We start from the raw sequence: 20,317 nt of genomic DNA, 5'->3' as shown, positions 1-20,317 counted from the left end.
AATCATTATGCTGTGGGAAAGAAGGACAGCAAAGGTTAAATATGCTATATGATTCTACTTAAAGAAAATTCTAGAGAACACAGACGGATCCGCAGCAACTGAAAGCCTACTGCGGTTGCCTGGCGATGGGAGTGCGGAGGTGGGGGGCAGGAGGAATGAGTGACGAAAGGACACAAGGAAACCCATGGAGGTGATGGATCTGTTGGCCACCTTGGCTGTGCTGGTGGCTTCATGAGTGCACACATGTGCCAAAAGGCATCAAAGTGCACTCTAGGACATGTGCCAGTTACGGTATGTCTGTCTCTGTTACACCTCAATAAATCTGTTGAGTAAAAAGAAAGATGATTATGAGGTGATGTGATTAGTGAAGCAATGGGGGAAAGTCAGGAAGGGTATGGGAGAAGGACTGGGAAGGCAATCAGTGAAGGCTTCCTGGAGAAGGAGACTATTAAGGAAAATTCTGAAGATGAAAATAAGTTACATAAGGCAAGAAGAAAAGAGAGCGGTATTAAGTTCCAGATGGCCGGAGTTCAAATCCTGACTCCTCTGTTTCCAGGCTATGCAGCTCTGGGCAAGAGACTGTCCCTCTCCGAGACTCAGCTTCCTCACCTGTAAAATGGTCTCCACAATAGTATTTATCCCACCGGGCTGATGGGGGATTTAATTAGCAATAATCGCGCCTTAGATAAATCTCATTGGCTCTGGTACTGCCACTGTGCAAAGCTGTGATGGGGGATTTAAATTATAGAGAACACTCGGCCTGGTATCCAACAGTCACAGCATCAACACTGCAAGAAGGGAAAGTGATGTGAACAAGTGAGGAAGTCAAGCGGCTTCATCGGAGAGGGAGGGAGAGGCTTCAGGAGCCAGGGCTGTGGGATGCCTGGGCCATGGTGCAGGCTGGAGCTGTCTCCAGAGACCTGGGATGTCCTGGAAGAACTGAAAGCCGGGGAGTTTCATTATCAAGGCTGTTCTTCTATCACAGTCAGATTTATTATTAATTAATAATTAATTAAATATTAACTAGCTAATTAATTAAATTTACAGCGGGGAAACTGAGGCTCCGACAGAGGATTAGGCTGAGATCCTGTGAAATTGCAGAGCTTAAAGGGAGGCGGTCTCTCCTTAATCTAAACCTCTCTGCAACCTTGTAAGCAGATGAAAGACTGCTTTCTGGGTCTCCTTGCATGCCTCCAGTGATGAGAAACTCACTATCTCAGCTGTCGGGCAGTTCTATCTATAGGGCTCGATTAAGAGGCCTCTCAAATTGGCCCCAGCTCTTTCCTCTGGCCCTGCCCAAACATCAACTTGTCCCCTGGCCAGAGTTGCACTGAGAAGAGCCCAGCGGCCAGGGGAGGAAGTGGAGAGAGATACGAGCAATGACCAAGGCGCCCTGGGTGCTGCTACCAGCTCTCCACCACGAGGCTCTGGGATATACCCTCTCCTCCTCTGCACTTCAGTTTCTGTACGTGGAACCTGGAGATTTTCAGGGCTCCACAGCCTCCCTCCAGCTCTCAGAAGTAGATCTGGCCCTGCCAAGGCACCTTGGTGGGGGCCAGGGCGGGTGCAGGGGTTCACCAGTCCTGCCCATCCACTCCCATCTGGGGGCCAGGGTCGACCTCAGGGCAGGCGGGCCGGGCTCTGTCTGGGGATGAAGGCAGGCGCCCCAGGGTGCAGCCAGCTTAATAACAGGCTGCAGGAGCCAGGGGGTTTGAACCCAGGAGAAGAGGTTCAAACACAAATTGGGCAGCCCACGTTCCTGTCTGTGGGTCTAAAAGCTGATCGTTCCCACACCCAGCGGGCCTGGCCCCCACTCTCTTCCAACCCATTCACCCCAGGGCTGCCCCATCTCTATGTCTACCAGGTGCCAAATTTCTCGTACTGCGAATAAGATCCGCACTGCTGACCCCGGTCCATGAGTTCTGGCTCTGCCCACACTTGACACTGCCTCCTCCCTGCTCTCTTCAGTCACTCCTCTACCTAGGGCATGCTCTGCAAACACACCAGGCTGATGCTGCCCCAGGGCCTTTGCACTTGCTGTTCCCCCAACCCAGAACCCTCTTCCTCCAGATCTTGCCGTGGCTGCCCAGCTCTTAGGGCTCAGCTTTAAGGTTACCCTCTCGGAGGGGGCCCTTCCTGCCCCCATCCGATTGCTCTCTCTGTCCTCAGCCTGCCTTATTCTCCTCCACAAAAGGCTTCATTGGGATTTCTTATGCCCCTGGTTTGGCATGTGTCTCTCTGTGGATTTGGAGCCTTAGACGGCAGAGTCTCGGGCTGGCCCAGCATTGGGTCTGACGTCACCCAGCACAGCTTGGCGCCCACCTATTAGCAAACAAATGAAATGGGAATGGGAGACTTTGACCCAGTCGGGGGCCATCAGGGCTGTGTCTACATGGATCCTCTCACCTCCCCATGGATGGGCTGGAGGGATGCCTGGACTGATTGTGTCCCTGTACACACCTGCACACGTGAGCGTGCACACACGCACACACACTACCACCACCCTCTACCCCGTCCTCCACATCAGCCCTTGGCACCCAAACTTCTCAACTTTCCCTCCTTTTACCAAGCGCCAGCTGGCTCTGTGCCAACTCCTCTCCCCCAACCTGCCTGCCTGCCCTGGGCACCAGACTCATAAAGGATGAGGAAGGGCCTGGGGTGGGCTGGCTGGGTGCCATATGAACGCAGCCCCTGGGGCCCTCCCTACCCCTGTGCTGCCAGACACCTGTGTAATGAGTGTCATTACTGGGGACCCGCCAGGCAGGCCGTGGCTCGCCCTAGCCACCCAGGCTGCAATCATTGCTGGGGATGGGGTGCAGGGAGTGTGGGGGGACAAAGGGGTGGTGGGGATGGCTCTGCCCTCCCTGGCCCCAAAACTCAGCCCTGGGTTTGGATCAGCACAGAGCTTCCCAGCTTCCATACAGACTCCCAAGCCTCAGGTCCCTATCATAGTCCAAGCTGGGCTCAGAAGGGGACAAGGAAGGAGACACACTTCAGTATTTACCTGCTTGGTGCTAAGAGCTGGTATCGTCACACCTCACATCAGACCCCACCTTGTCCTCTCACCGGCCGTCGGCCTGCCTATTGTCTCTCTCCTCCCACAGTTGAGCCCAAGCACCGAGACTACCTCCTGAGCACCCACTGCGTCCCCGACTCCAGGCTAAACATGCCACAGGTGTCAACGCATATGTCCGCACAGCAGCCCTACAAGGCAGGTACTCTGATTACTCCATTTTACAGAGAAGGCTCAGAGAGGTAAAGTAATTCGTCCAAGGTCACACAGTTGGTGAGTGATGGGCAGGAGCTCCCCCAGGCCATCCGGCTCCGGAGTCATGTCCTTAACTTAACTGCCACCTCTCCCCTCCGAGCAAAGGTTTCGGCACTGCCGTGTCCCCAGCACCGAAGCTAATGCCTGGCACATAGTAAGGGCTCAAAAAACAGTGAACGAATGAATGAGTGAATGATCTCATGGAGTTCTGACAATATCTTTCCAGGTGGCATTTGCAGAGGAGGAAACCAAGGCTCAGAGAGGTACAGTGACTTGGCTCAGGTCACAGTGAAGATGTCACAGAACTGAGATTTGGATCTCGGGAGTTTTATAAAAGCCAGGGTGGGAGCACACTCCCCTCTGGCCTCCTCCCCGCCATGGCCCCGACCCCTCTCTATGCTGCCCCCAGCTCTGGACTGTGGGACCCAGGACGGTGAACAGGTGCCCATCTTGGTGTCCGCAGGTTCCAGCCCAGGCCTGGCACACAGTAGGCCTTTGGGCTGAAATTCCAGCTCCTCCCCCTTGGCTCCAAGGCTCCCGGGATCAGGATCCTCACCACAACCCCCATCATTCCTCCCCTCTACACATTGTTCCCACTACCCAGACCACCTTTCCAGCACCTCGGCACCCCGCCCTCAGCTTAGAGGGCGCTCCTCTGTCAGGAAACTTGCAGTGCTCCAGGCTGCAGGGCCCCATTCTGCTGACCTATGGGCCCTCTACTCTTCAGCCCATGTCTTACTTCCCTCTCCTTTGGGGTGGCTGCCCTGCCCTGGCCGTCCATCCACCCTCGGTTTCATCCCCACCCTGCCACTGACCTTCTGGGTGAACTTGGCCTAGGCCATAGTTAGCCCCTCTGTCAGATGGGTAGAAAATTTGAATGTCAGAGTAAGTGAAGGTTTGTTGTCCATCAAATTGGGTCACATCAGTGCCCTCCCGACTCAGATCCTGCCAGTAGCTCTCAGCCCACAAATCCCTACATGATCTCAGCCCTGCTGACCTCTCCGGCATCATCTCCTGTCACTCACCCACATCCCCAGGTCTGTCCAGCCACCTGGCCTCCTACATTTCCTGGAACATTCTAAGCCCAAACCCACCCCAGGGCCTTAGCCCTTGCTGTCCCCCCTGCTGAAAATCCCTTCCCCTGGGCTCCTTTTCTTTTCCTCCTTTAGATGTGTCTCCACACTACCTCCTCAGAGAAGCCCTTTCTGATCCACGCAGCTCTGTCATGGTCTTCTTATCTCTGTCATGGTCTTCTCCTTTTCTGAAACTGTCTTATCTGTTCACGGGTTTGTTTGCTGATCTCCTGTGTCCTCCACCAGAATGCAGGCAGAGACCGTGTTCGTCGTTTTGTTCCCTATAGTCTGGTATACAGTAGGTGCTCAAGCAGTGGTTGTAACACGAAGGGAAGATCATTGAAGTGCTGCCCTTCCCTTGCCTACCCCCACCCCCAGCCCAAAGTTCAGGGACTGGGAACCAGGTAGCTCCCTCCGAGCCCCAAAGCCTGTCTGGTTCCCAGCCCCATAAAAACCACCACTCTCACTTTGCCCTGGGGCAGCAAAGAGCAAAGGAGGCAGGCTTGGGGCCCAGGGACTGACCCCAACATGGCTTCTGAGCTCCAGGCCCGAAGAAGATGCAGAAGACCATGGCCGTCTATATTCATGGAGCCCTTTCTGCAGGCCCAGGAGCTGTTGGAACACCACACGCAGTGCTTGTGGCCACGCTACAAGGTCAGGACCGTGACAATGACCCTTTGCCAGTAAAGAAACCCAGGCGTAGCAGAGTGTAACAGCATGCTGCCAGCCAAGCAGCCAGAGAAAGGCACAGTCAGGATTCGAACCCAGCTCTGCCAAGCACCAAAGCCTGTGTGTGCACTCACCCACCCTCGTTACCCCACGGACAGCGTGTGAGCGCTATGTGGCAAGCACTGGCTCTGAGCACTGGACCCTGAAGCCGACCCGTGCTGAAACTGCAGTCAGGGTACTCAGCCCTTCTGGGCCTCAGTTTCCCCAGCCATGGAACAGACCACGCGGCCCCTCTCTGCTGAGTTGTTGAAGGACTGAAAGGAGATCGCCCGAGGCCGAAAAGAGCTGCTGGGATTCAGTGCAGCCCTGCACGGCTGTGTGCCCTCGCTCCGCTCTGAGCCTCAATTTCCCCATCTGGCCTTTATCGTTTCATAGGGTTATGGTAAGACTAGGAAGAGCTATTTGCCAGTGCTTCGAATGCCATAAATGCTTAATAAGTGCTTACAGTTATTTACTCCAGTTCCCTGGGCCTTGCTTTCCCCCTCTGTAACCCCAGAGGGCAGTCCTGATCACCCACGATCTCTTCTAGGTCACTGGGGCAGAAGTCCGAGGGTCCAGGGGTGGCCCTGCTGGGGAGAGGAGGTCCTGGGCATGGGGGGAGGGCAGCAGGGTGGCTGGGATCGGGAAGCTGCAGGAGGCCGGGTTGACTCACCAGCCAGCAGGGCTTGGGGGCTGGGCCGCCGCCCCCCACGCGCCCCTCTGGGCCCTGCCCCGCGTCCAAAAGTGCTGTGTCATGCTCTGTCATGTGGCTCCGGGTCATTAATACCCGAGTTCTGGGAAGCTTGGGCCGAGTTCCCGGAAGGGGTCAGTCAGTTCAGTAAACAGATTGGCTGGTTGGTCGTCACAGCTGAGCCGGGCGGGCCTACAGCGCAGGAGGCAGGAGGTAGGGACTGGTGGCCACAGGGGACACAGGAACTGCCCCCATCCCCGTGCAGGGCGAGCACCTCCAGGGGCAGCTGGCCCCGGCTCCGCAGAGGAAAGGGGAAACTGAGGCTCAGAGAGGGCAAGGCACTCGCCAGAGGCCACACAGTGAGTCCAGGGTTCAAACCCAGATTTCTAGACTCGTCATCCAGTGCTCCCGGCATCGTCTGACTGAAGGGCAAAAGGCTCGGCGTCCTCCAAACCCCCAAATCCTAACCTAGACCCTGAGGCCAGTCTGTCGGATGAAGGCAGACACACAGGGAAGGAGGCCACTTGGGAAGGAAGCAGGTTTGGAAGGGTATCAGGCTGTCCCCCAGGGTAGGTCCAGGAATAAGAACACCTAGCATTTCTTGAGCACCTACTACGAGTCGTCAGGCACATCAGTGCCCTTGAGGACACCACTCTAAGTGTCTGACATTGAGTCACTCATTTAATATGCAGCCACCTTCACACAAGTAATCCCAGCAGTTATTTTTAAAGCACCTACTAAGTGCTCCGCACAGAGCTGGGTGACTGATATGTGCCACCTCTGATCCTCACATGGATCTCATCAGGTACGCATTGTCCTCACCCCGACTTATCCCATGAGGAACCAGAGGCCTAGGAAGGCAAGCAGTTGTGTGGTCTGGTGGCAAGAGAGCAGGCTCCAGAGTCAGCTGGGGGGCGGGGGGGACGCAGATACCGGCTCCACCCACTCCATCGGTGTCATGTGACAGAAGTGACTCCACCGCTCAGAGCCTTGCTTTACCTCCCTGATAGACAGGGATGACTCTGGTGCTCAGGTCACAGGGAGCTCGACCTGGTGGGACCCCATGAGGGTCATTACAGAGCAGAGGTGAGAACACGGACTTGGGGCTCAGGCATGTGTGGGTTCCAGTCCTACTGTGTGTTCTCAGGTGGGGAGCTTAACCTCTCTGGGCCTCCATGTCTTCTGTAATATGGGCATCATAACACCTCCCTCATGCTGCTGGTGGGAGGGACAGCTGGGCATTCCGCAGGCACTCAACACAGGTGACTTTTCTGATATTTCGCCTAAGAAGACTCTGCTGGGGTGAGGGAAAGAGGCCCGAGGCCACGGATAGAAGGACAAGGCAGCCACGCTCTCTGCCACCCTTTTGGACCCATGAGCAATTTAAACGGAGGAAGTCACCTCCTCATCCTTCTTCACGCTTTCTGCTCTTGGGCCTGGCTGTGCTTCTGACAGGTCTTAACTTTGTCCTTTGCTTCTTGTAGTGCCTCTGGATGGCAAGCCACAGGCCCAGCTCCCTAGATCCAGGCCCTCATCCCATGATTCCCACCTCTATACCTGCACGCACAGGGCCCTCCACTTGGCATGCCCTCACTTACCCCAACCCATCTGTCTGCTCTGTATTTCACCCATCCTTTGCCACTTGGGTTTAAAACCACCTCCTCCAGGGAGCCTGCCTTGATCCTCCCTGCTGAAGGCACACTCTCTAAACCTCACTTACCCCTTTCTTTCATTACACATCAGCTATTTTTGCACACATCCCCTCAAATTTTGGCTGCTGTGAGGTGGAAAATTTGCAAAGGAGATTTGAAAAAGAAATGGTTTTACCTCTAAAAGACAGAAACCTGCTAAATTGAAATTAATAAATTTGTCATTAATCCACTCAAACTTCACAATTCGGTATTAAATTCCTAATTTAGTATTTACGAAAATTTTCATGCCGTTTGAAAACAATCTGCAAACAAGAATGTTCCTTGTTGGGCAAACACTCCCTCGTGTACGTGGGAATTGCCAAGAACCCAAAGTCAGTGGTAAAATAAATGAGCTGCTTGTTGCCAAACAATTTCGGAAGTGCAATTATTAATATTATTAAAGTCCTTTTGTGATTTTTTTTCAGTCCTGCTTTTGGTCTGGCCTCTTCGTGTATTTCCCGGTAAATCTCCCCCCAACCCCCATTATCTCCTTCTCGTCCCTCCTGGTTCCATCTTTTCTTATCTCCCTCCTCCCCAAAACTGTCTTCCATATTCCCACCTCCACACGGTTGCTTGAACTCCCCCAACTCCTGGAATGCCCTCTCTTCTTTTTGAGTCTGCAGCTGACCCTTCTTCAGAATCCAAGCCCCACCTCCCTCCCTGAGGGCTGCCAGCCCCACCCGACCCAGGGGAAGCCACCCTCCTCCGAAGAAGCCGCCACCCCTCCCTCCGATTCTCCTCTGGGGCACCTCCCCCCATCCGCAAGATGAGAGGGTTGGAGGGGGACAGGGATGTCAAACGCATGGGCCTCAGGACAAATCTGGCCTATTTGTAGATTTCCCCAACACTGAAAACTCCAGAAAAGTCAATGCAGATTTATAGCTTCTTGTGGAAAACTGGAAATCCTGGCCTTCCCACATGGCGCCGCTGGGCTGACACTGAGCCGTACCCACCCTTGAGACAGGCCTGCCCCTCTTGCCCGCCACATCACCATCTGCCCTGGAGGTGGCAATCCTTGCACTGGAAGCGGGGGGAGGGGGGGTCCCAAGGCTTCCTTCAGTCTCAGACTCCCTTCTTAAAACACCCTAGGTGGACTCTGTCTCCCTCCCACTCTCCGGGTACAATCCAAGTCCTGCTCACCTCGCCTTCAAAATAGCCTCAGAATCCAAGGGCTTTGCCTTCTTCCCCTCCCTCCACTCCCTCGCCCTCCCTGGAATGCCTACAGCCTGCTCTCCTCATTCTAAGCTAGAGGGATCCTGTTAGACCAGTAGTTCCCAACTGGGGGCAATTTTGTACTCCAGGGCACATTTGACAATGTCTGGAGGTATTTTTAGTCGTCACAACTGGGTGTAGGGAGAATGGCTAGCGGCTCCCAGGGTGAGAAGTGCTGCTTAGCTGCCCAGCCTCCTGCAATGCCCAGGAGAGCCCCCCACAACAGAGAACCAGCTGGCCAAATGCCCATAGTGCCCAGGGTGGGAAACCCTGTGTCGGAACCTAAGTCGAACTCTGCCCCTTCTGGGTCACAACCCTCCAGGGGCTCCCACTTCACTTGCAATAAAATCCAAGCTCCTCCTCCCAAGCTCCAACAGCAGTGAGTGATCTGGGCCCCACTGCCCCCCGCCACCCTTGCTCACTGGCCAGATTGCTCTCCTCTTTCTCCAACAACGCAGAATTTTTCCTACCTCAGGGCATTTGCATCTGCTCTTCCCACCATCTGGAACACTCTGCCCAGATGTCCGCAGGGCCGGTGCCCTCACTTTCCTCCAGCCTCCTGTTCCTTCTGTGATGGGCCATGTGATACTACAGCCCCTATACTCCCTGTCCCCCTTCACCACTGATTTCACCATCAAATATGCTCTTTTACTCCTTTATTTCTTGATTGTCTCCACTGCTAAAATGTAAGTGCCACAAAGGCATGGAGTTTCGCTTGTTTTGTTCCCTGATGTGCTTGGCACATAATAGATGCTCAGTAAATATCTGCTAAGGGGTCTGGGTCTCCCATGCATTAGACTGTTAGAATTGCGGGGACTTGGACGACTAAAAGCCAGGATTCCTCTGTCCTGGAGGAAAGAATTCTCTGTTTCCAGGACTCCAGGACCTTGAGCATCCACTGACCTTCTATACCAGGCTGGAGCACTGCTGAGGGTTCCCCAGGTCCTGGCTTGGAGAGAGAAAGGCCAGAGGGCAAGACAGCAGGGGAGGCAGGGGCTGGGCCAGAAGGTTGGAAGGCTGAGGCCACCGGTGGGGGTGATGGATAATGGGACCCAGCTTGGGAGACATTCCAGGGCTTCTCCAGAGCATTGGAGATCCTGGGAGCCCTCAAAGAACATGAGCTGTGCCTGGCGGTGTAAGGGAGAGAATTCCTAGAGAACTCACATGGAAGCTCAGAAAACAAAGGTAGACAATTTGGCCCAGGAAAAAGCCACATAGAGTGAATTCATCCAGAATCAGGGCCAAAATTTCAAAATAAAGATCCAGCTTAAAGAAATCTGATAAGGACCCTATTTTGCAATGTTTAAAAAAAAAAAAAAAGTGAAAATATATTGATTTTCTCTTCACACATAATTAGGCAAATTCTTAGGATGAACAAAGTCAATCGAGTGTTACTATATTTAAATATATTTAAACAAAACTGCACAACAGCAGAGTGCAATGTCCTTTTCATTACATTTGACCATCCCTAAATAATCACAGAGAGGAATTTCTGCTAAATTATTCCTCCTGCACTGTGGCTACCACTGGGCCCTGGTCACTGCCCCTAGAATCAGCCCGCCCACTGCAGTCTCTGGAAAGTAGAGGAAGCTGTGGCCCCACCCACCCCAGAATGGACTCCCGCGCCCCACCCCCAACATTTCCAACTTCTGATTCATAAAAGTGGCATGGATACACCTGATTGGTGCACACCAGTCACATGGCCTTAGCTTGGAGGAGCAGCCCTCAACCCCTCCTTCCCCCTGGCCAGGGTCCTGCCTTCCCCCTGAGCCCCCATTCCTTAACCCTTCACTGGCTCCTGATGTCATCCTCCTGAGGTTATCGCCAGTGGGAGAAATGCCTCAAAGGGGGATCCCCCGCCCCGCAGTGACCAGGGGCACCCAGGGGGCAGCAGGAAAGCAGGGACACACTCATCATCCAGAACGATGAGGTGAGGAAGAGGGGAGACTGTTCCAAGCAGAAGGAGATGCTTGGCAAAGGTGTGGAAGGAGAAGGAACTCCAGCCTCAGCTGGAGTGTGGGCAGGGCTGACTCTTCTAGAACCTTCTAAACCAGACGCGTCCACAGAGTTGGGTTGTTTATTGTTTTTAATTTGATTCGTTGGCCAGCATTTAAAAATCAGGACTTTTCACATGCAACCTCGGATTTCTGGCTTCTCTTGGTAAATTGAAAGATCTGGGCCGGCCAAGAGGCAGCTGTCCCCTGAGAAGGGTCTTATTCTCTCCAGTTCGTGGCAGTCGCTACCCAGCCCACCTCACTCATCATGTCACCTCCTGATCCCGAGATGTCTGAGTTTCTGACTCCCTGTTCTAAAGCTAGCCAAGGAGGAATCGGGCCCAGAGAGCTTAAACAACATTTCCAGGGTCACATAGCAACGATGAGGGTTACCGCCCTGGGACTCAAGACCCCAGCCCTGCGCAGCACACTGAGTGCCTACCCCCCAGAAGCTCCCCGGACCCCACCTCAGTCCTCCGGGAGCCGCTGACCCTGGCCCTGAGCCCCAGAGGCCCGGGAAGCCGTGCCGTGGGGAAGCTGGGGAAGGCCCCGTCCTGTTTAGGTTTTGTGGTCTCGTGAGTAACTGAGTGGAAAAAAACAAGCCTGAAAAGATAACAGTTACGACGAAATTAAATCAAATCAGGCTCGTGACTCATTTATGGAGCCGTAAAAACAGAAAACAAAAACAAGCTGGCTCTGGAGAAGGGAGGCCAGGCTGAGGAGGGGAGAAGTCGGGGAGGGAAAAACTAGAGCGGCAGCGGCAGCAGCCTCCTGGGACCGTGGATTACCCCAGCCGTGAGGCCCAGCGCCAGGTCCCAGTGGCCAGAGCCCAGGGGGCTCTGGAGCCGGGACACCTGAGGCCCAGGGGAGGGGCCAAAGACCCAAGACATCGGCCAGATGGCTGGTCTTGTCCTCCCAAACACCCCCGAGAGCTGGAAACCATTAGCACGCCATTCTACAGACAAGGAAACTGTCACTCAGAGGGACCGAGGGACCAGCCTCAGATCCCACAGCCAGGAAGCGGGAGGATGAGATTCAAACCTGGTCTCAAAGCCTCTACGAGAGTCAGTCTTGCCATCTGGAAAACAGGCACCTGAGTTCCAGGCCTGTTCCGGGGACTGCCCTGAATGCTCCGGGAGCCCGGCTGCCCCTCTCACTGTCCCGTTTGTGCAATAGCGGGGTCACATCAGGCAACGTCGAAGGAAGGCTCAGGAGCTCGGTGGGTCTGACCCAGGGGATCTTCAAAGCGTGGCTCTGCCCATTTCCCAGAAGCCTCTGCCCCCCAGGGATGTAAGAGGAGCCAGAGGCAGAGCCCGGGGGAGCCCGCCCCACAGCCCTGTGACTCCCCAGAGGTCGCCCTGACCCAGGGATGAGACGGTGCTGGCAGCAGGGAGCTGGGCCGGGCAGACAAAGCAGGAGCACAGGGCTGGTGAGAGCAGGGTTTAAGGCAGCTGGGAGTGAAGGGGCACTGGGAAGTTTCTGCCGAGAATAACACCGTTCACCCCATTGGGGATGGAGTGCTTTGTATGGGTCGGGCACGGTGCTGAGCGCCTGACATCCATCCACTCATTCATTCAGCCATTCTGCAAGTCTTCAGTGAGCTCCTTCCTGTGCCACGTGCCATGCTGGGGGATAGGAACGTAACAGTGATCGTGAGGGACATAAATGGAGCTGCGGTCCTCGGAGAAGTAGACAAATAAGCAAAACCATGATGCCTCATGTATTGCTAAGAGCTACAGAGACAAGAGAGGAAGGAGGTGTCTGGGGTCAGAGACAGCCTCACTGTATTGGAGCAGAGACCTGAAGGAGGAGTGAGAGCAAGCCACCTTTGGGACAGGTATAGCAGGCACTGAGAATGGGAAGTGCAAAGGCCCTGGGGTAGGAGCATGCATGGCACGTTTGAGGGATAGCAAGTGGGTCAGTGTGGCAGGGGTGGGGTGAATCCTCCCAACAACCAGCGGACTGGGTACTTCCATTATCTCCCCTTACGGAAGAAGAAATTGGGGCTCAGAGAGGGGAAGTGACTTTCCCAGAGTCACACAGTCAGGAAATGGCAGCTCAGGGAGCAGAGTACAAGTCAGACTGTGCATGGAGGGGGAAGTTTATGTGATAAGGCTGTGTGGCCCAGGGGTGACTCCCACATAGCATGTGTCCCCCATGTCATAACCACGGATGTGGTGATTGTGTATCCCAGCAAACTTACATCCTACCCTCACCGGCCCGGTGCTTCTCCTTTCTCCACCCAGCCCTGGGAGCCTCAGCCCCATGCTCACCCTGCCTCCCAGGCCCTCTGAGGTCTCGAGGGCACTGGGTAGCCAAGAACCCAGGGAACTCATTCACACTAAGTTGTGAGGGACTGCTAACAATCCCTGCTTTATTCCCATACCTGGCTTGACCTTTAACCAGGTCATAGAAGTTTTGTAGACTGTTTTCCCATCTGTCAAATAATGGGTCCACTTTGGTGGTCTCTACCAGAAGTTGAAGATTCTTGGGCACACATAGGGACAGGGTTTCCTGAGGTCACACAGCCAGGGAGTAAAAGAACCAGGATGACCCTAGCCTACTGTCTGCTGGACAGTGCTTTATCCTGGAGCTCAGCCTGCCATCCTGACTTCACCAGCCTCTCCTCTGCCACCACCCTGAACCTCCTCGCTGCTCACAGTCCCAGGTCTTTTTGCATGCTATCCCTTCTTGGGGGTACCAAGGGGGCAATTTCCTCCTCTCATAAAGGACAAATAAAGCAGAATCAGGGTGTAGAGAGAGATAGTAAAAAGGAGGTGGAAGATACTGATATTGGCAAGGGAAGGGGGCTCTGAGAAGGCTGCTCTGAGGGGTGGCATCCAAGCTGAGACCTGAAGGGGGTGAAGGAGTGAGTCATGTGAATACATGGCAGGTGAGGTTTCCAAGCACAGGAAACAGCATATGCAAAGGCCCCGGGGTAGAAAGGTCTGAGGCTTATTAGAGGAACAGCAAGGAGGTCACTGGGTTGGGAAGGAATAGCAAGGGGGAGGGTGGGAGGAGATGGTGTCATCAGAAAGGTATAGGGTTTGCTGGGGGAGGGGATTACACAGGGCCTTGACAGGGGGGATGACTTCAGCTTTTACTCTGAGCAAGGTGGGAGCCCTGGGAGGTCTCTGAGCAGGAGAGGGACAGGATCTGAGCCTAAGGGGATCCCTCTGGCTGTGTGTGGAGAACAAACTGTAGGCATGAGGCCCCCGGGTGGGTGATGCTGGTGGCCTGGACCAGTGCAGGGCACTGGAGATGGGGGTGGGGAGTGCCAATAGCACGTGGTGAGCGATCAGATGTGTGGGCTACTGAGAACAAAGGGTCAAGGATGACTCCTAGGTTTGGGGGTGATCTGGGGGATGGAGGAGCCAGTAACTGAGACGGGGATCGTTTTGGGAGAGGGTTGGGGGTAGGGTGGTGGCTGTACTGAATTTTGGGCTATTAGTCATCCCAGCAGCAATGGGGAGGAGGGTGGGTGAGAATCGGGTCTGGAGTTGGGGAGACGTCTAGGTTGGAGAGAAGCATTTGAAAGTCTCCAGCCTTTAGGTGAGGACAAGGACCGTGTCTTTGGCCCCTGTACCCCGACCCCCACCCCACCTTCCGTCCTCCCAGCACCAGGCTAGCCTTGGGGAGGCCTCAGGGAGCATCTAGGGGACCCTTGAATGACTCCATGAGCACCTGCCAAGCTTGGGACCAAGCCAAGCTCTTCCTTTCATGGGCTCTTTTCTTCTCACAACATACTAAAGGAATAGATACCACCAGAGCCCCATGCACAGAGCTGAGAGTGAGGGAATTTGCCCAAGATGTCCCAGCATTGAGGAAATAAAATATTAAATTGATTAATTTGGGAAGGCTTCCCAGTACAGCAGGCAATGGGGGGAGCTGCCAGGGGAGAGCCCCCTCCATGCTTAGCAACCCCTGCTCATGACGCTGGGGCTGGGGGAAGCCAGCGGTTCCCACGTCACCCACATCCCCACCCCCAAGCCAGGGTTCTGCTGCAGTGGGTCAAATACACAAGACTGGGAGAGAGACACAGAGTCAAAGAGAGAGAGAACAAAGACAGGGATAAAGGGATCCAGGGAGATACAAAGACAGACGGAACTCAGGAGGGGCTGACTCATTTCCCATCCCTCCTTCCCCCAGCACCTCACCACTGACCCCACCATTCTCTCCATCACCACCAAGTCCCTCCAGGGAAAGACTGAGCCACGCCACAGACAGTCCTGGCTGGCTCAGGGGCTGCCCATTGGGTGCCATCAGACAGGGGATGCCCTCTCCGCCTCATTCTTCCCACCTGGGAAACAAGGCTGATGCTACGCGGACAGCGCCCTTGGCTGCCTGATGAGATGGAGCTGGAGGGGTGCTGGTATCTGGAACCAACAAGCACCCAAGAACACTAGAGTTGCCCCCTCCCCGGGCTGAGGAGGGGAGTGAGGACACACTTTCTGAGGTGGGGGTCTGTGTTCCAAAAGGGGTCATTATTCATGTCTTCGTTCTTTCACCAAATATTTATTGAGCACCTACTGTGTGCCAGGTGCTGTGATGGGCACAGGGGACAGAGCAGTGAAAAATGCAAACCAAAGTCCCTTCCCTGGTGGAGTTGACGATTTAGGTGGGGAGAGAGACTAGCAACCGACAATTAACGTACCTGCCCCAGGTGAGGGAAGGGCAGTGGCAGAAAGACATCAGGGCACGTGGGGAAGAAATGCCCCCCGGAAGGGGGCTCGTGACCATGCACTTGCTGAGGACAGGGCACTTTCACCAGATTTATCCCACAATGTCCCCAGCAATCCAGGAGATAGGTCCTCTTCTTGTCCCCATTTCCCAGGTGAGGCAATAGACTCAGAGAGGGGAAGTGACTTGCCCAAGGTCACTTCTTGAAAGGGGCAGAGCCAGAATTGGAATGGGTCCTGAAGTCCTGGGGACAAACAGAAGTATATAGTCCAAAGTGGAATGAGTCAACATCACTCCCGTGAGGGCGGGGGCTTGAAGGCAGGACCCTCAGGCACAGAACGAGGCTTGTGCCAGAGGTCTCAGTAGACAACAGGCTGAGGACTGGGGGATCTGGGTGCTTGGGCTCCCCGGCAGGGCCCCAGCTCCAGCACCCACTGCAAGGTCCCAGTTAGGGTGACAGCCACACCCAGGCTCAGCCTCTGGCCCGCACTGCCTGCTGGGAACACAGAGTCCTCGGGACTAGGAGGCTCAAAATAGAAAGCTTGGAACCTGGGTCAGAGCCTGGAATGCCTGGGCAGGCAGGCCGGGACTCCGGGATCAGCCGGCGCACTGCCTGGCCCTGGGGCTGGCAGGCCAACAGAATCGTCAGGATCCATGGCGAGGGCCTCCATCCCATCTGCCATGCTCCTGAAATAGTTTCCGAGATGCTAGCTCCAGGATCTCATGAACCCAAACTCATCTCCTCTCCTGGCTCAGTCACAGACTAGCTGTGTGGCCTTGGGCCGGTCACCTACCCCGAGGGACCTCAGGGTCCTTATCTGCCAAGAACTCATAGAGTTGTTTGTTCAGTCATTCAGCAAATGTTTGTTGAGCATAGATTATGTTCTGGGTACGGTGCTGGGCGCTGGAGCTACAACAGAGAACAAAGCAGACAAACTCCTTTTTTTTTTTTTTTTTTTTTTACTTTTAAGATTTATTTATTTATTTGAGAGAAAAAGAGAAAGAGGTACAAGCAGCAGGCAGAGGGGCAGAGGCAGAGGGAGAGAGATCTCCAGCAGCCTCCCTGCTGAGCACAGAGCCTGACCAGGGCTCGATCTCATGACCGCAAGACCATGACCTGAGCCAAAGAGTCAGTCACTTAAGCAACCGAGCCGCCCAGGCACCCCAAAGCAGACAAAAGTCTTGTGTCCTTGTGGATACGTAAAATGTGTAGCTGTTAGATGGCGGTGAGCAGCCCCGGGGAACACGAAGCAGGAAAGGGGAGGTGGAATCCTGGGTAGGGGATGGAAGGGGGCATCCAAGGAGGGTTCGTACGAAGAAGACATTTGAGCAGAAACCTGAAGAAAGGGATGGAGGTAGAGTAGGGATGGATTAGAAACCAGCAGGAGCTTGGACTACTTCAGAGACTCAGATGAGGTCAGTATAACTGGAAGATGAGTGAGGAGGAGGTCAGATGACAGAGGACCTTGTGACTCAAGGGAAGAACTTGAGGACTGATCCTCGAAGCACTGGGGGTACAACCCAGCAGCTGAGCCACAGTTCTAAAGGACCCCTCTGGCTGAGTGTGAGGAGGGAATTTCTAGTGGGGGTTCTCGATGGAAGCTTCCGTGCCGCGGTGGGCGGGTGGCGACGGTGACACTGGAAGCAGAAGGAAAGACGTGGAGGCCCCTCTGGGCCTCAGGAGGCCCAGCAGGAAGTTGGTGGTCAGGCAGCCCAGACTGGGAGGCTGACTGGTTTGTCCAGCCTGAAGCCTACGACCCCCACCCCCACCCTGTGTGGGCCTGTGGCAGCCCCAGGGCTGGGAAACGTGCCTGGAATGTCAGCCATGAGGCCCAGGGTCGGACAGTGCCCGTGGGACCCACCAGTGGCCGGGTGAGCACCCGGGTCACAGCCCTGCCCACACATGGAATCTCCTGGGCCCACTGACCAGGGTAAGTGGTAATTATGGGCATTGGCACAGAGGGGGAAGGGACCACAGCCAGAGCCTCCCCCCACAGCCACTCCATTTACTGAGCACCTATTTCATGCTGAGCGCTCACCACACACCATCCCATCGCCTTGGCACCCTGACCATGTGCCACTGGGACCTCCGTGTGACCTTTCCTGCAGGCGGGGAAGCAGACTTGCCAATGGTCCCATAGCACAAGGCACACAGGAGTTGAGATTAGCACTTAGGACCCCAAATCAGGCTGCCAACAAACTGCTCCAGAGACCAGGGTGAGTTAGGAGAAAGCTCTGGAATGTGAGTCTCTGGGGCTTTCTCTGGGTCTCAGACCCCTCATCTGTCATTCATTCATTCATTCATTCATTCACAAGTGTTTACTGGGACCTGCTCTGTATGGGCACTGTGCTGGGAGCTGGGTGTACAGCAATGAATAACAGAGGCAAAACTCCCCGCCTGAGTGATGGCGACATTCCAGTGGAAGAAACCAGTCAAGAAGTCAAATAAATAAGCAGAGCAATTTTCTAGAGTAAGCTCTAAGTCCTAGAAGAAAATGAAACAGCATGAGCTGATAGAAGGGAGGGCTAGCCAGGGAGGGCCTCTCTGAGGGCTGACTTTGGAGCCAAGGCCCGACTCACCTCATGGGGAGAGCTAAGGAGAGAATATTCTCCAGGCCAGAGGGGAAAGCAAGTGCAAAGGCCCTGAGGCCGCAGCATAACAGACATGTTCAGCCACAGGCAAGAGGCCAGTGTGGCTGCAGATGAGCAAAAAAAGGGAGAGAATGGGTGGGCTAGGGTGGGAGGAGGGAGTTAAGTTAGAAAGGGCTTCAGGACAGGGGAGGCGGTCCCCTGCTGTAGACTCTGGTTTCTGCTCCGAGTGCAGTGGGAACCATGGAAGGTTCTGGGCAGGGAAGGAACAGGATCTGTTTTGGGTTCTAAGGGAATCCCTCCGGTTTAGGAGGCTAAGAGTGGAGGCAGGGAGATGAAGAGAGAACTGCAAAGGTCCCAGTGGGAGAAGGCAGTGCTGGCCCAGGGTGGGGCAGTAGAGGGGGACCCTTGGACACTTGGATGAGCTCACAGACAGAACGACCCTCGGGCAGCAGAGAGAAACCCAGGTCTGGATCCTGGGCCATCAAGTGGTTGGGGCTTCCATCACTGTAGTGGGGGAGACCCAGGTTTGTGGTGGGGGCAGCGTCCCTTCTGGGCATAAGGCCCCACTTGGGGTAAAAGAGGGGCACCTAGTCCCCCCCACCCTGCCTCAAGCACAGTGTCAATGAAGGGGTCCCATGGTCAGACGGCCCCAGAAATGAGGTGTTATCGACCTGTGGGAGGCCCTGCAGACAGAGCTCCCTTGAGCAGCCCAACCTCACCCCAGAGTGGGTAACCTTACTGCTCTTCGCTCTGCCCTGAGCATCCCACCAGGCTCCCCAGAATCCTAGAGGGTGGGCGGTTGGGAGCGGAACAAGGTTCTACGTCTTTCCCACCTGCCTGCCTCCCTGGCCAGCCAAACAGGGCTGAGGGGGGCTCATGGCCAGTTCTTCCTCCACATCTTCATCCAGCCTGTTCCCTTTTACCCTCTTCCCCTGCCTACCTACTTCTAGACTCCTGCTGCTCCCCCCCACCCCTAAAGCCTTCAGAGATGGCACTCAGTGTCCCTCATGGGACTCCCAGCTGAGAACTCCGCTCCGGTCCCCATGACGCCAAACTCCCTGTCCATCTCATCATCACTTGGTTCTCTGATTCTAAGTTCCTGTTTCATAGATGGAGGAACTGAGGTTCTAAGAGAGGGGGCAGGTTCCCAAGGTCACAGACAAGGCAGTGGCAGTGCCAGGATTTAAACTCAGGTCTAATTGCTAAGCTCTTCCTCCCCACGCTGTGCAGCTGCTAGCTTAGGTGGGCAAAGACAAGGCTTGGGGTGCAAGCATTTGATTTGGGAGGTGATCCCAGGAACACCAGTAGAGAATGAGGAAGTGAGACAGGAAGGGAGGTGAATAGGTCGCCTCTGTGGGCTCAGCATCCAGGAACCTCTGGGAGAAGGAGGAGAACATGTGTCTGCATCGTCCCAACCCAGGGTGAGTGCTGATTCCCACCTCCCCCGGCTAGTGTCTCTCATGTCTGCCCCACACTCTTCAGCCAGGACCACAGCCACAAGTGTGCCCTCCCAGGTGGACACGGAGAGGACCCGGTACGGTAACCATCCCAGAGGTGTCTTCCATCCCTCTCTCTTCCCACACTGCTTCTGAGCCAACAACAGAAACCTGAGAAACTGAGCTGGAACAGATGGGGAAACTGAGGCCCAGAGGGGCTGCCCACATGCTACAGGCTGCTCAGTGGGAGAGTGGCTGAATGGACTTCTGGAACAGTACTGGCTCTGGGTCACAGACGACAACCCGCAGGACCCCGCTGAGCTGTGTGACCATGGGCCGGCCCCTTCACTTCGCAGAGCCTCATTGTCCTCATCTGAAGAAAAGGGTCATTAAAATAAAACAACAACAAAAAACTACCTCCCAGATTTTTGTGGGGCTTCAGTGGGACACCAGCTCGCAGGGCTTAGAAGAGCACATGGCAGACACTAGGTGCTGATGTAAATATTTGTGTTTTAAGGAGGTCATGCCTGGTGCACAGAAGCCACACAGTAAATGGGGGCCATTGTCACCACTTGTCATTTTTGCTTAAGGCCCAGAGCCCAGGCCATCCCCCAGCAGGGACGAGATGCTGGCTGAATGACCGTCCCAATTTCCTGGGTCCTCCAGCCTCTTGTTTATGGCTGCCAGCACTTTGGAGAAGCAGAGGCAGAGGAAGAGGCCGGGGCCTAAGCCAGGTCTGCGAGCGGTAACTGCGGGTAGTGACCCCGCCTGAGAGGCCCCTCTTCAACCGTCCACTCATCCACCAGAGCCGCCTGCCCATTCCACGCAGGGGACGCCTTGTCTTGCACAAGACAGGAAGAGGGAGGCCCGGGGTGGTGGCGGGTGACGCCAGGACCCCATGTCCACCCGCTGCAGACAGGATGGGCAAGGGAGGCCCCCTCCAGGCTTCCTGTGTGCTGAGTGCACTGGGCA

The 20,317-nt window shown here is 55.1% G+C and overlaps 1 long non-coding RNA gene across 1 annotated transcript; it reads left to right on the top strand.

Annotated features, from left to right (window-relative positions):
* Positions 1-10,517: 10,517 nt before the first annotated feature.
* LOC125109644 (uncharacterized) lies at positions 10,518-19,819 on the top strand. The gene is made up of 3 exons (XR_007130321.1): positions 10,518-10,573; positions 12,216-12,474; positions 19,392-19,819. It is a non-coding gene; the product is annotated as an uncharacterized LOC125109644 (long non-coding RNA).
* Positions 19,820-20,317: the final 498 nt, after the last annotated feature.

The sequence above is a fragment of the Lutra lutra genome, chromosome 9 (assembly GCF_902655055.1).
Source record: "Lutra lutra chromosome 9, mLutLut1.2, whole genome shotgun sequence".
NCBI lineage: Eukaryota > Metazoa > Chordata > Mammalia > Carnivora > Mustelidae > Lutra > Lutra lutra.
This window is presented reverse-complemented; position numbering and strand designations above follow the sequence as displayed.